The following is a 16,601-nucleotide window of genomic DNA, read 5'->3' on the forward strand; positions in this document are numbered from 1 at the left end:
CACCAAAACAAAAGGAATCACAAAGCCGAAAGCGTTTCACGGTGAACAATACGCTTACATAAGCTGCAGTTGCCGGAAAGCGTGAGAAGCACTCATGGATCTTTGAACGCTTTCCTGTTCCACATTTTCAGGCGAAGTTTAAGCATTTGAGCACTCTTGAATGTTACCATGCGCTCTGGAACCAAGCAGATAGCGTGGAGCTAACAAACTGGAACTTTATCAGGACACAGAAACCCAAGAGTAACGCAAGCACATGCTTCTTCTTCACAGGTGTACCTCACTTTATATTGTTACTATACAACAGGCGTTGAAGCGTCATGGCGCCCTGGGAGAGGAAGGTTGAATTCTGGGCTTGGCACAAAGCAAGAACTTCATATTATGTTTACATTGCAAACCTTGGGCAATTCCTTGTCGTGGGTAGCTCGGATGATATAGAAAAAAGTTTGCTGGAATAGAGGGGGTGCACTTCAATGAAGCCAGCGCCGCCATATTGTGGTCTATAGGAGGCTCGGCGGCCGCTGGATTTTTCGCAGCGACTGGATAGCACGGTGAATTTTCTTGGACAAAGGTGCCTCTTGAGCATCTTGCTATGCGTACAGCCTGATTGCAGCTTGCAATCCTGCGAATCGGATTGAGCGATGTTTGCCCCTCCCAAGCTTATGGTGTTCGCCCACCCCAAATAGAAGTAGGCCTCACCGCAAATCTCAAGTTGGGCAACCCCCAAGGTACAATTGGCCCACCCCCAAATGTCGAGCTGGGCCACCGCCAAATTTATGTTGCGCCATCCCAAAATTTCAAGTTGGCGTACCTCGAAGATTAAATTGGGTGGCCCCTGAATTTCAAGTTGGCCCACCCTACAATTTCAGTTTAATAATGATGATCAGTTACGCAAAAAAAAAACGGCGACCAGAGCGCACAATATGATAGGAGGCTACTTTCCTGCCTAACGCAAGATTGCCGCCGCTGGCTTATACAGGCTTCTAGAGCTACAGACGGCTTGCAATGCAGCATTTTTGATATCCCGCTCGGTGGGTATGAGCCTATGTGCATTGAAGAAGAAAAGCTGGTTTCCATCTTGGTCTCTGGCTGCGGTGATCTTGCAGATACACTGTAATTAGTTCATTTGTTTGCGTCTCTCCACACGTAACGTTTTGGTGGAGGTTTGCGATCCCTGTCCTCGCCACGGAGCACCGTAGCGATCATACACTGAGCTCGCAACCATGCATACCGGAGATGAGACCCCACTAGCGTCGGCTACGACTTGTCAGACGACGCTAGACGACGCAGTCGCGGTGCTTTCCCAGGCTCGTGACAATGGTTTGTTTTCCGACTTGGACTGCATGGACGTCGAATAATGGTTCGATCTTTATGGACATGTCAGTACTAATAACAGGCAGAATTCAAAGATGATCCTTACTAACGTCATTTTTTCCATGAGCGGCAAGCAACGCGGGTATTACCGAATCTAGAAAGACGACTTAAAAAAGCGGGGCTCTTGATGAGAGCCCCGCAGAGCCCTACGTCTCATAGGCACGAGACATCCTGGCACCGTCCACAGCGCTGATGGCAAGATATTTGAAAGAGAAAAGGTTGAGCACATACTAACGGGTATCGCAAACGATACATTCAATTTTATCGTTTATCGCAACATTTGTACTATTTGCGCCATCATCAAGAATGTCTCTACTTGGCACAAGTTAACCGCCGACGTATCACACCCCACTTCGTTCGCCTGCCGAATAGTGCTGCACCGTCGAATTGTGAGGCCATCCCCACCTGCCAGCCTTTGTGATAAGATTACTGGCGTTGTAGACCGCCAGCTAGAGGCCGCCTATGCGCCATCCGACTCCAGGACGCCCATTTTTTCATCAGCAGCCACGATTGCTATGATCCACACCGTTGCCTGACAAGCATTTGAAAACATGGACTCAATTCCACGTGATTGTCTACCCGCGAGACAAACGGGCTGAACATCTCTCGCACCCCTGCACCTCCACGACAATGTTTTGCCGCCACAACCCGCACCCCGTCTGAATGGCGTACCTGTAACAACAGGCCCTTCTGCTTCCATGGCTGTCCCATTGGCCAAATCACTCGTCACTGCCGCAAGAGACGGCCAACGTCTCCAACAAAGAACAGTCCACATTTCCGCAGTTCTGCACCTATCGCTGCCCATGCTTCTCGCCGCAATCCTACTGATACTGACGCCCCTGTTTCACCCAACATTGTCAGCCTCCTTCGCCATAGCCCCGTCGCTATTCCTCGCCATCCATGCTCCTCCTCACCAAGCCGAAAAACGATGAACTGCAGCGACTAGATGGCAGTTGCGATGTCGAACTTGACCTCAAATCCTCTGCTTACTTTGGGTAACGACCTGAAGCTTCTTGAAGTTAAAGTAGACAGCACTGCTGTCACACCGCTGTTCGACTGCCCTGCCCACCTCTTCATTAGGAGCGTTACCTTCCGATGACAAATAAATAAGATCTCCACTTCTCCACAAACACGCCTCCTTGACGTTGCGAATGGCGGTGCTATCTTGTCGTCGATACGTATACAGCCCGCGTAAGCATCGCCGGCCATTATACTGCTGTCCTTTTTGCCATGATTATTCATTGGCTGCAGGGCCTGATTCTCAGCCTTGGTTGTCTCTCAGCGAATTCGGAATTCAGTTATCCGTGAGCACCTTCCACGGCGACCCCGCCGTAATGATAATCCCTCATATACCTTTGTAAGTGTATGTATACGCAACGATCCCGCTTCTTGTGGCGGGCACACCATCGACTTTGGAAAACGATAGACGCTATGTTTGCCGTCCTAAAATCGGTGCACTGCAATGGCAGCATCGTGTATTAACTGTCGACACTACCTACTACGCCCCTTGCATGACATATAAGCGCGTCGTGGACATCTTCTATGCCCCTTCATCGCGCGCGATGACGTAACGGTGTCACCTCGTGACATCAAGGCTGTTGGGTATAAATCTGCAGCTAACATCATTGAGGTTCAGTGGAAACGGTAAAACCATCGTGACGATTACGCCTTTCCCACTGAACACAAGACCTTTTGAAGGCATCTTGGACCAGCTAAAATGAACTAAAATGTCTACAACAAATAAGGACGGCTATAAGACGTCGTTTTTGCCCTTCTGGAAGACGTTCTGCGAAAGATCTCTAGGAGACGTCCTGTTAAACCATCTTGGGCTTACATCTTGCTAACACGTCTTTAAAACGGCATCACAAGACGGCTTGACAACGTTTTGCGTAACCCATGGATTATGTCTGTGCTAATCCGTTTTTGGATGTCTAAAAACAGTCAATTTCGCACTTTTCTTGGCTTACACTGCTGTTCCAGATCCAAAAATGACTATACCTAGTATATCATAAGAAGCCGACAAACACTGACACCAAGGACAAATTAGGGGAAATTATTTGTCCTTAATGAATGAAAGAAAGAAACGATAAATTATTGGAAATGAAAGTGGATCAACAACAGCTTGCCCCAGGTAAGCACTGAACCCACAACCATCGGATTTCAGGTTCGTTGCCCACCTGCGGCAAGTTGTTTTTTCATCCACTTTCATTTCCATTAATTTATCGTTTCTTTCATTTATTAAGCACAAATCATTTCCCCTATGTTGCCCTTGGTTTCAGTGTTTGTTGGCTTCTTATCATATGCCTTATAAAAAAATCGGACCCCCCGGGTTAGCCCGTTCCTTCTCATTTATACCTAGTATAGATACGTGCACTTCTTGGTAATCTATCATAACGTCTACACGTAAGTCACAGAAAAAAGCATGGATGGAGTGTAAAATTAATAGCGCTAAACTATTGACAACGTGAACGCGCACAGGCCAATATCAGTGAAAACTTTAATAAATACGCAATTATGTTCAGAATAAATACAAAGACATGCCTAAATTCACGTGAAACACAAACACACACGCAGGCGCGAATAACGCGCTGTACACACTTTGACGCATTGCGATACGCGCTGTACAAAGTTTGGCGCATAGCTATTGCAGTGTTTCAATTATTTTTTTAAAGAGAGATACCTATAAGTGGCTGGCTTTATTGCTTGTACTTTTTCATAATTTGAAGTAATTCTATGTTGATGGTGTACCACCATTTGTCGACACTTCAGCTCTTGCTGCACGAAGCACAATACAGACGGATCCGGATTTATATCCCAGCATTCTTTTACTGTCGCTCAAAGTGTGGACTGCTCGAGCGTGGCGCCAACTTATAGTGACGAGATATGCGCACTTCTTTTCGCGACAATATGCGGGCTTTGTCCTTGCGCATCCTAGTAGAAAAGTCGTAGTATAATCGCTCTGCATGCCACCAAACAATTCACCAAATGCAATAACTATTTATTTGTTTAAATAAAAAAACACACTCAAGTAGACGTGGTGCTACTACTGGCATATTGAACATGTTGTATTTATTAGCGAAGATAAAAATTCACACGACCGTATAAATCATCCCGCTTCAACTTAAAAAACAGAAAACGTCACCATTGTGTGGAGCACAGCAGTCGTGCTTGATCTCGACTCGTCACATCAAAAACTACAACCGCTAGCGTAAAAAAATAGACGTTAAAATATTCAATAAATTCAGAAAGGATATGCCCAAATACTTTACAAGCACAGCACATTAAATGAATCCTAACAGCCAAGAGAAAGCAATTTGAATACGTTTACCCAAGGAACAGAATATGGTTCAAAGAAGCAACGTGGCAACAGTACGACCGACCGCAAAAGACGATAGATCAGCCAATGAAATTTGGCATAAGTAATAAGCTCATAAAATAACATATTAAATGAAGATATCAGCACACATGTACGTAGGATTTTCTTTTTACCTTAGAGAAGATAGTTAAATTACTAATTAAGTAACGCGACTGGCAAGAAGGAACTAAATTATCTGAAACGCGCGATCCGGTACCAGGTTGTAATTAAACTAGAAGCGCTGACCCTTTAAAGGCGCTACAACTTCGCATGTGAAAATTAGCAATATATTTGGGCCGTTCATAAAATGTAAGGCAGGTATTTGTCAGATTTCACGCAATTGCGCAATTCATAAAGAAAACATTGCGGCGCAAGTAACAATCATCGGAACAAATAGATGCTACGCATGGTAGACAGATCGGTGTATCATAAGACGAAGGAAAGCAAACTTTGCGTAAGTCGCACTGACAGAGTGCATGTTTGATGCAGTCACTTCCTTTACAGAGGCGCAGTTGTCAAAGCACAAAAATTGACATCCTGAGGCCACGAAAAAGCCAGTTTTGGCCTAACAGAAAAGCAACTCACAATTGACTGTTCGATCTCCTATTACAGATTTGAACACGTTTTGCATAAAGTTCATGATTTCGCCACGACAGGAAAAAAAGAACCCATAGTAAGCCACGAGCCACCTGCTAGTGCATTTAGATATTGTTAGATACGGGACTTTTTCCTGAGCCCCCTTCGACTTCACCAGACCACATCGAATCGCGCCACACCGAAGTAAGGAACGCAGAAGTAGATCTACCCCGTTCCCGAGGCGCGGCGCGTGCAAACGAGTTGGCGTCCCCCACATCGTGCGCCGCAGATGGAGCTATTCACTGCTTGACTCTTCCCGAAAGTGTAGCGAGAGCCTGACACTGTTCCAGGTAACGTGGGTCCTGAGGCAAGACGGCTGTAATGCACCGTGAAGCCCTGGCAGCAATCCCCCCATCCGCCTTTGTGAAGCCATTAGAGACCGGGAAGGCAATACCGCAGAGAGAAGTAAGCCCTCAGACAATTGGGGCGCAAGGAGCGACCCTGTGCGCCGGGTGTCACACAATCGCACAGGCGCCTACCATTGGCCGAAAATGACGACACCTGAGCGGGCTCACCGATTGGCCGAAAATGGCGTCACCTGAGCGGGCTCGCCGATTGACCGAACGTGACGTGACTTAGAGACACAGAAGGGCTTAAAAGCCAGAGACCGGGAGCAGCAATGGAGCATTCCTTCGTTCATATCTTTCGAACTTCTTGACATGGGCCGCAGCGTCCGAGTTGCTGCCGGCCCGTAATGACCTTAAGAATGTTAATGTCTTAGTACTCTCACTGTAAATAAGGTAAACAAACCTCCAGTTCTCATCTCAAAGTCCTCCTCAACTTGGGCCAGCTCCCGCACTCAACGGCGAGGTCCAAAATCTGGGGGACAGCAATTGGGATTGTCCTCCAGATCCAACAATATACGTACACCCATTTGTACGCAGGCATGCCGTACAACACACTTGTACAAGCAACCTCACACTGCAGAGTGAACGCAAGGGTACCAGTATCAGCACAGGCAATTGTCTGAAATGCAGCACCAATACTACGTATTCTTTCCTTCGACGCGCAGCCGTTCTGAAACGGTATATTATAGCGCTTACTCATTCCAGATGCTTGTCGCAGCCAATCCCTCGATGAAAATGCAAGGACGGTCACCTCTACATACACATAAGACGCACATTCTTCGAGCACATCAGCCGTTTCGCTAATTTATCCAAAAAGAAGTATAATAGGCGAAAAAGCGAGAGTGAAGCTGCTGCACCAGTCAGTGCAAACCCTACCACGGCTGGGCCACCGGGCTAGAGGGGCGACGAGATGCGCCCGGCCATGACCATATAAGGTTAATGGCGCCGCCACGGCCAGAAGGGAAGTAGGATAAGATTGGAATTTTGTACTTTCCCTCACGCTCGACGGGCCAGGTGGCATCACGACGCCTCGAGCTATCACGTACCCGAAAGCCTCGAGAGAGGGCGTTGCTTGAGCTTGCTCTTGCTCTGCCTTTGGGTTTCCTCTCCCAACCTTCCCTTCCAATCTTTCGCCCTTTCACATCTTTCCGGCGGGAAGCGGTTCTTCGTAAGCGGCGCGTGTGTAGGTATGCGCCTTTGTTTTTTAAATTTATAACACTCGCAGATAGCGCTCTATTTTGTGGTTCCGATGCATTAACCAACGACCCTTGGTGACCTTTGGAGTACGCTGCGTCGTTTCTTTGACTCGCAAAGCGGATCCAGCCTCGTCAATGCCTGCGTTCCAGAGACAAAAATGTGAGTGCACATGAAAGCGCCTTATTTGTGATAATTGTCACCGCGAAATATCCTTTGTAGGGGCATGTCACGTTTGCGCCCCGCTCTCAAAATGTGTACGGTGAACTTGGCGTGGTGTACAATGTAGCCTTAAGAGATGTAATTTCACAGATAAATTAGTGCTTTTTACCACACTGTAAGCGACTATTTCTCGTATTTTCATGTCTTTATCCCTGATCCTGACACGCCTGCAAGATGACACGCTTGCAAGACAAACTTTAGTTTCTAATTGAAGCCATCCATGGTCCGTGTATGCTTGCGTGAGAGTTAGTACCCCTGTATATACGGGGGCATTAGGGAGAGTAAATTATCCATGACAGGCTTTCACAGGGGGTGGTGTACGCATCCTGAAACTTTAAGGATTCAACCACTGTCGGCCGTTTGGCGGGATAAAAGAGCGTTGCTTACGGTTTCACTGGCCCGCTATTCGCGCATTTAGTATCACGTACGCCATCAGGCAAACTCGCGTAGCAGAAATAATTTGTTTGGCACGTATATTATTCATCAATACATGGGTGGTGTGCTAGCGCCGTTCAAAAATATTCCCGCTTCTATTGTAATTCCTCTTCGTGTTCAGGTTAATTGGCACGCTTGCTGTTACAGCAACGTGTTTCTTTTCAACTTGTATTGTGCTGGTTGCGTGTGACCAACTGTTTTATTTTAACTGTATACTGCTCATTCGGTCGAGCTACGAATCGTCTGACTGCTGGTCGGCATTACTAAAATATTGGGATCTTCGTGGCTGACTGCTCATGGCTGCATTCTCGGAAGGGCGATGAGAGCATGCCACTTGGCGCATGATTTGCTTTGACGCCACTCATTTGACCCCCTTATTGTGGTTGCTCTACGTTAATTAGCATCGACGTTCATACAGCAAGCCATGAATCTAAGTCTGCTCAATCTCGCGAGCTCATAATAACGAAACAATAGGTGAACTCGTAGTTCATGAAAATCTCGGATTTTGCATGCCAGGGTCACGATGTATGATTATAAGGTACGCATTAGTGGGGGACATATTGACCACCCGCGGCTATCCTAACGTTCACCCAATGCACAGCACACGGGGGTCTTTGTATTTCACCCCTTTAGAAATGGGGTTGCCGTAGCCGGGATTTGATCCTGCGTCTTCTAGGCGACTTCGTAGTATTATCACTTGTATGGCTGCTGTTTTGTACAGGGGCTTCTTCCGACGAAATGCGTGGTGATAGTGCCGTTCTGACGTGCAAGCACTCGTAGTTAATGTACGGCGTGCTATATTGTTTAATCGCTTCTGCTATGTAGCACAATTCTGCTTCTTGAGCTCAAGCACTCTGGGGTGGACATTATTCGCCCGAGATATCAAAATTTTTGACTAAAAAAATTTTCAACTTACCATTTAAACAAATTACCTTAAGGCACATGTCGCAATTTACAAGTTCTAACCGGTGTCTTTGAATGCAATCCTCCGTGGTTGCTTAGACGCTGTGAAGTTCGGCGTCTCAGTACGAAGTCGCGGTTTCAAATCCGGACCACCTCGGCCACATTTCGATTGGGGCGAAAGCACCCGTGTACTTAAATGTAGGTTAACGTTAAAGAACCTAAAGTGGTAAAATTTTCTGGAGTGCCTCTTTATGGCGTGCCTCATAATCTGACCGTGGTTTTTGGACGCAAAACCCTATTATTGCTTCTTTTTTTTACTTTGTAGGTCATATTTACTTTACACGAGCTCTGAGGATGACTTCAATTTAGAGATATACGTTCCGAGGGTTTGCTATGAAATTCGCTTGTGTTGCGTATATTATTTATCTTCTATACATAAAATGCATTTTCTTAAAAAGGTAAGAAAGAAACACTGCATATTTACTTCAAGCGTGACAGCGAGTGTCTCAGAACTGCTACTAGCTTCAAAATTTTCTTGGGGTGCATGTGCATTGTGATATCCCTCGTTTCCGTTCGTGTGTTGCAGTATGTGCTCTCAAGTAATTAATTCGAAAAGTGATTACGGTACTTTTGTTAGTGAGTTAATTATCCATTCTGATTTTCAGTGTAAGTACCGTTCGCTTTTTCGGCTAATCCCGCAGAATAAGTAACATAGTGCCATATGCCATAGACAATTTACTTTACCATAATATATCCGGTATTTTTGTCTATGGTTACAGGCTGCTATCGTGTTCGCCTGCTAAGCACGGAGTGGCAGCATCGAATCCCGGTCACAGCGATTGCATTACGATGGGGGCGAAATGCAAGAACATGCGTGTATTTGGATTTATGTGGACGTTAAAGAACTTCAGGTGGTTCACATTCCCGGAGTCCCCACTATGGCGTGCCTCACAATCAGATCGTGGTTCTGGCACGTAAAACCCCATCAATTAATTTATATAAATTACAGGCTTGCCATGTACTTGAACTGACCGCTTATACCAAAGATACCACGTGAAGGGCACTTTTAACGCGCCTCATCATAACGTGGCTGCACGGAGCTGACAAACAGTTCGTTGCGTTTCCCAGTTAGGATCGCTTCCGTCTGAAAAAGCTTTTCACTTTCCTTCTTTAATGCGTGAGGATTTCCATGCTTACCTAACGACAAAAACCGTCCGTCCGTCCAAGAAGACGATCGCTTTCACAATAGGGTCCGCAGCAGCGGGCGAATTCACCTTCGTGCTGCCTCTCGCTTCAACGCGAACTTAGCGGCGAGAACACAGCGCTCATGAAGCAAAACTTTCCGTACTTCCTGCCACCGTCACAGATCGCTTTCATGAGGAAAGGCCCGCGTGAAACGCAGCCGCTGCCAGTGTATTGTTCGATGCGGATTGATAAGGCGTTAAAGAGCGATAACGGCTTATAATGATGGGAACATAATCAGTGCGCCGGCCCACTCTGCCGCCGCCACCTGCAGTAGTTTTCTGGCGCCATGATTGATGTACCTTGCGCCGTGGTTCGCAGCAGTTCGTGTAGCCGCATCGCTTTCATTTATACTGGTAGGGTCAGGATTCGTAACATTCATAATGGTACCGAGATGCGTGGAGAAGAGTGGCACAATGCTTAAGTGTGCCTATAAACAACTCCCATGGGAGTCTGTGCATGACTTTCTTTTTTCGGTTCGGGGGCTCTGTTTGCAGTTTTTGAGCTCTACAATCTTTGTTGACAAAAATATTTGTCATGCAAGCAGTTTTCAAAACACCCAATTAGTACACATAAGTGAATGACATTGGCAATTAGCGACTTTGCGATACTGTTCCGAGCACACGTGTGAGACAGGTTCTCAGAATTAGTTTAATCCTTACGAATGTGATTAACAATGCCAGAAATATCGTGTATTTAATTCCATCATTAGCAGAATCACTCATTCACATAAATCATGATACGGAATCATGTTCTGCTTTAAAGGAATCATTAGCCGACGGATTTTCTTATGGTCATATCTATAACATTAAAAAAAACGCGTACTATGATGCCAGAATGAAACCTGCTGTACTGTTTAGCCGTTGCCAGATAGAAAATGCGATACATGTCTCATCTTCTACGGATGGGCATTTCTTTGTTCTGTGAACTTTTCAGAGGTGGAAACATACGCACGTACAGCTCGCCCCTTTTGTGCGACCCTTCCTTGAGCCCGTGTGGGTTTCGCTGGTTAAGGAAATCCTGCCAGGCCAGCTACGCCTTTCCACGCTGTTAATTGCTGCATCGTTTCTTGTTTGTCTTTTATTTTGTCAGGGCTTCGTGGGATGACCGTTTACGTGTTACACCCCTATAGCGATTTCCTCCAGAGCTCTTGAGGGATGTCGACAGAAATTGTCATTTTAAGGTTGTTACAAATGTTTAGCATAGAGCTAAGCATTGTTCTATACCTGAATGCAGATTTTTGCGCACAAGACGAGGACAAAGAAGAGGATGAGACACACAAGCGCAGACTTACAACGGTGTTCCGTTTTTAAGAATGTTACCACATATATAGGAGAATCTGTGATGCATCACGTGTGCACCGCCCGCACAAAATTCCTATCTCTACGCAAGAAGGATAGCTAATTGCTGGAAAGGGCGATAGACGGTTTTCACACAGAGGCCTCACCACACCTGTCAATCAATTCCGCTTTGATGATTTCTCGAGTTAACTGATTACGATTTTGGCTGACAATTCAACATGCACTATGTACTGGTTTACACGTGACCGTATTTGAGAAGTCTGCCTAATTACGCATAGTTTCTACAATGGGCATCCAATGGCGCCCCTCTCATTTACATCACATTGTAGAGATTCTACCGTATCCTGTCATTAAAAGATCGTCCACTCTGACCAATATAGTTGGACCCAAATGAGAGAGGGTTTTTTGGGTGCCCGCTGTGGAAATTGTATGCGTAATGAGGCAGACGTCTCAAATAGGGTCACATGTAAACCGGTATATAGTGCATGCTCAATGTTCAGCAAAAGTCGTAATCAGTTAACCCTAGAATTCATCTAAGTGGAATTGATTGACAGGTGTGGTGACACCTGTGCAATACCGTCTATCGACCTTTCCAGCAAGGAGCTATCCTTCTTGCGTATAGACAAGAATTTTTTGCCGGCGGCGCACACGTGATGTGTCACAGATTCCGCCATATATGCGGTCACTTTCTTCAGAATTAACCACTGTTGTAAGTTTGCGCTCGTTAGTCTGAGCCTGCTTATTTTCCTCGTTTTGTGCGCAAAAAGCTGCATTCAGGGACAGAACGAAGCATAGCGCTATGCTAAACGTTTGTAAAAACCTTAATATGGCAATATGTGTAATAATAATAATATTTTGGGGTTTTACGTGCCAAAACCACTTTCTGATTATGAGGCACGCCGTAGTGGAGGACTCCGGAAATTTCGACCACCTGGGGTTCTTTAACGTGCACCTAAATCTAAGCACACGGGTGTTTTCGCATTTCGCCCCCATCGAAATGCGGCCGCCGTGGCCGGGATTCGATCCCTCGACCTCGTGCTCAGCAGCCCAAAGGCAATATGTGTCGGCATCCCGCCAAGAGCTTTGGAGTATATCGCTATAGGAGAGTAACATTTAACCGGTCATCCCATGAAGCGCTGAAAAAATAAAAGGCAAACAAGAAACGAAGCCCAAATTAACAACAGCGTGGAAACGCGTAGTTGGCCTGGCTGGATTTCTTTAAGCAGTGAAACACACACGGGCACAAGGAAGGGCCGTACAAACGGCCGAGCTGTACGTGCGTATATGTGCACCAATCGCTTCAATTGCTTAAATTGTTCACCACCAATAGCTCAAATGTGCTACATTCTGTTAAAGCTTCGCCAAGATGAGCCGTTCTGCGCAGTCTCAGAGGCCGCGGCGAAGATTGTTGTGGTGGGCGCCTGGTGGCAGTCGCTACAACCTAATGCGAAAAGTGTCTTACATCTGCCATTTATAAGGCTAAATGAGCTGAAGGGTCACCGGGCTAATCTAATAGAGTACCACGTGGCAGTACGTGCGCGCGCATCACGGAGGAAGGAACCTCCATGTCGCGCGTATGAGCGCTCCGCTATTAATCACTGGGTACCATAATAACGGGTTGCGCGTAGTTTAGGATGAAATTCTGTCGGGCCGGGTAGCACGTCCTCGGTCCATTGTGCGTTGGTGGTGCGCCACGCACTCGTACTTAGTACTGGTGACGTGGCCTTGGTGGGAGAGGTCATCGTCAACATACGGCGCTCACTTCGCGCGTTCGGCAAGGTATCTGTGTCATGCTGCACTCAGCAAACTGAAACTTACTTCCTTGCTTGTTATCAGCTCCTTTGAGGTGTTTCATTTACCTGTGGGCGCTCATAACGCAGCGAAGTTGTAGCTCCGCCATTTTACTAGCTGCAGGACTATAGTAGGAAAGTGAAATAGCTCTGTTGGCTATTAGCATTCCACGTGACTATATTGCTGTGAGTTTCTTTGTGCTTTATGCGGCTCGCTTTACCGCTCCCGACATGCAGTATTTTTTTCTTTTTCCGGGTGTGCTGGTTATCTCAGTGTGGTCGCACCTGGTTGTAATCTGTTCATGACTGGTCGCGTGCGTCGGTTCTCTTCATCGAAAACAACTACAATGATGCGCGCCGGTACTCTGTAACCATTTTTGATGCGCAGGAATAGTGCTGAGCCGATAACTATTCAAAATTATTCCTGACTGGTACAACATCTACAAAGGTCTTGACCATTACCACCAGTACACATAGAAATGAGCTTAATAACGAAACAATTTAAAGCAGTGATATGGCTGGTCCCATTGCGCTTATACACCTTTAGTCTCAATTTTACTAAGTGTGCTCTTACTGACAGGCTAAATCTAAATCTAAGTAGGTTGAGCTTACCATTGAGGCGAGGATGCCAGGAGAAAGTAAATACGTCATTGCGTCCTTGACGATGAAGTGCAAAAAATATGGCAGAAAAATACATATGCCGCATATAAGGACACATTTATCGATGTATTTATTTAAAGGCGCAAACAACATAAGAAAACACAATAGAACGATCCATCCGTGTGTTCTCTGAAGTCCAGCTTCAGAGGCCGCCATGACGTATTCACCTTCTCTTGGCATCGTCGCCTGAATGGCAAGCTCAGCCTCCTTAGCTTGCCGGTAAGAGCACACTATAGAATAAGTCTAGAATAAACATGGGCATGCGCAATGGGCCAGTCACGTCACTGTTTCAAGCCGTTAAGTTATTAGGCGGCCTTCTATGCGCACTGATGGGAATGGCCAAGAGCTTTGCAGCTGATTTCGTAGCAGTCAGCAATAATTTCGAATGGTCATCGGCCAGACACTATTCCTGCGCATCAAAAATGGTTCCAGAGTACCGGCGCGCACCATTGCCATTATTCTCGAGGATAGTAATCGACATACACGACCACTCACGAACAAATTACAACCATCCGCGGCCACACTGGGTCAACCAGCGCACTAGGAAAAAGAAATACTGTGCGTCCGGAGCGGTAAAGCCAGCCGCAGAAAGGCATAAAAAAGACTCACGGTATAGTCATGTGGAAAGCTAATACCAAATGAAGCAATTTCACTTTCGCTCTAAGCCGTTCGGCAAGTACAATGGCTGAGCTACATATCCGCGGTGTTATTAACAAACACGGATAAATGCAACACAGCTGAGCATGTGATAACAAGCCAGGTAGTTTCAGTTTGCCGTGTGCACCCTGATACAGCTGCCATGCCGAACGTGCGATGTGGGCGTCGTTGGTTAACCAACACCTCTCCCACCAAGGCCACTTCGCCAGTACAAAATATGAATGCGTGACGCATCACCCACGAATAATGGACCGAGCACGCACAACCCAGTATTATGGCGCACATATCTTAATGGCAGAGCGCTGATATGCGCGATATGGAGGTTTCCGAAAGCGTATGAAATCATCACTATCTTTCTCACATTTTAATGATTTCTCACCAGACTTATGATTGCTTTCTCATAGTAATGCTCCATGATGACGATTCTTATGATGGTGGAACTAACGAAGCTGTGATACATTCTGTGACGGCTCCATGACACCCGTTAAGGAAATGAATGGGTTACCTTCGAGGTCTCTGAAGTTGACAGAGAGCGACTGCAAGTTGATGGATGCACGGGTAAGGTACTTTTTGTGTTGTGCTTGTTCACAAACTCCTGAGTCCTCTCCGCGATGCATGCGGAAGCGAACACCGTCATCAGTGATAGCAAGCAGGCCATCGGCAATTTCGTCCGCGGTAGAATATCCGAACAGGCGTACCATGTCCTCACGCGACGCCCCCTAAGCGGCTTGAAAACCCTCGTGTGTTGCCCCGCTAACGCGGCTGTGCCCGGCAACGCGTTGGCTCACAGTCTGGCTCGAGATCTCGTGCGCCAAGCCTCGTGCGTGGATGCGGACGGCGTGTACGAGGCGGAGAGACACGAGGAACCTTGTGACACGTATCACGAAATAGCCAATAGACATCGCTTGAGGCGTCGCGCGCTCCGGCCACCGGCCAAGCAACTCGATAAAACGCAAGCGGTCGCATTTAGGCAACTCCAGACAAGTGCATACCCACACCTAAAGTACAGTAACAAAATCACTGTGGGCAAGGAAAGCGACCTATGTAGGCTCTGTTCACAAACAGGAACGCTCACACAGATAATGTGGGAACGCACCTCGCTCCCGCTTTCTCATCCCTCAGGCCTGGCTCAGGTACGGGATGTCGACTGAGAGCTAGAACTGGTGGTTGGTGGAAAAAGCCAAGCAGGCCCAGGGCCTCACTTGAGCCTGATCCCTCAGCCACGTACCCTTTCCCTTCTCCCTTTCAATAAAGTTTACCACCATCTACGGCCTGTGCTTTGTGAGTCGATTCAATTAATTGATGAGATGGTGGTTGGCGTACCCTTCCTTTGTAGCTTATGTACATTTCATACAGCTAAAAAAAGTCTTGTAGATTACTTCTTGGACAAAGCAAGCAATTACAATGTGTAGCGATAATACCTTACGTGCTTGCGTGCTCCTCACTTGTGCCACTTACCCACTACGGGGGATGCGCCAAGAAGCCGGCCTTTAAAGGTTAAAGGGAAGGGCACAGACAAATACCTAAACGAAAAATAAATCAGGGTGAAGTACAACGTTCATGATCATTACGAAATAGATTTGCCCTGCAGATACAGAATTAAAATATTCTATATTATATAAACAGCAAATTTTTTGTATGCCTTTTTGTGTGAGGTATTAACACTAACATCGAAAGTCGCCTTGCTCTTCGAGCCCGTACTGGTGCTTGTCAACACGCGCATTTACCCTGGATGGCATGAAAGAGGTTCACTGAAGACTGGAACATACCAAAGATGCCGTACCCAGCGACCCAAGCTGGCCCTATGGTTATGAACCCTGTTCTCTCAACATAGCAGCCTGTTATAGGCAGACATCCGAAAGTATGAGAAGTACTTTAAGAATGATTATCGCTATGTGAAATCCTGAACATTCTTAATATTTTGGTTTACTTCTAATATTTCTTGCGTGTGCTGGATAAACCTTTGTTTTTCTGAAGCATTTGAGATCAAAACAGCGTATGAAGCTATGAATCTAGTCAAGTAAGATTAGCATACTATATCTGCAACAGGCACTATGGTTCCCATTTATTTGGAGTAAGGCTGCTGTGCAAATTTTGTTATATGGCTTAAAATCACCGTGCTAACATTTTCTTAAACATGTAGGTTGACAGAGGCTGCAGTAGTGCTCATTCAGGAGACGATCCTGGCACTCCGCAGTATGACCGGCCATGATGGACCAGGCAAGTTTCTAAATGCCTTGCTTCACCGTGTGTTCACTGAGGAGGAACTCACGGGTAATAACTTTTCGAAAACAAGAACTCCAAAGGCAAAAAAAGACTCTTGACCTCATCAGGGTCAGCTCTGTTAAAAGCAAGTATTCTACGTCTATTCCGCTTTCATTTTCACATTCACATTTCGTATTTTAAATTAGCAGCATGTCATTAGCATGAAAAATGACTCTCAAGTAGTTTATGTTAGAAACTGCATGATACATCAGCCTACCATTAA

This window comes from Dermacentor variabilis, chromosome 4 (assembly GCF_050947875.1).
Source record: "Dermacentor variabilis isolate Ectoservices chromosome 4, ASM5094787v1, whole genome shotgun sequence".
Classification (NCBI taxonomy): domain Eukaryota; kingdom Metazoa; phylum Arthropoda; class Arachnida; order Ixodida; family Ixodidae; genus Dermacentor; species Dermacentor variabilis.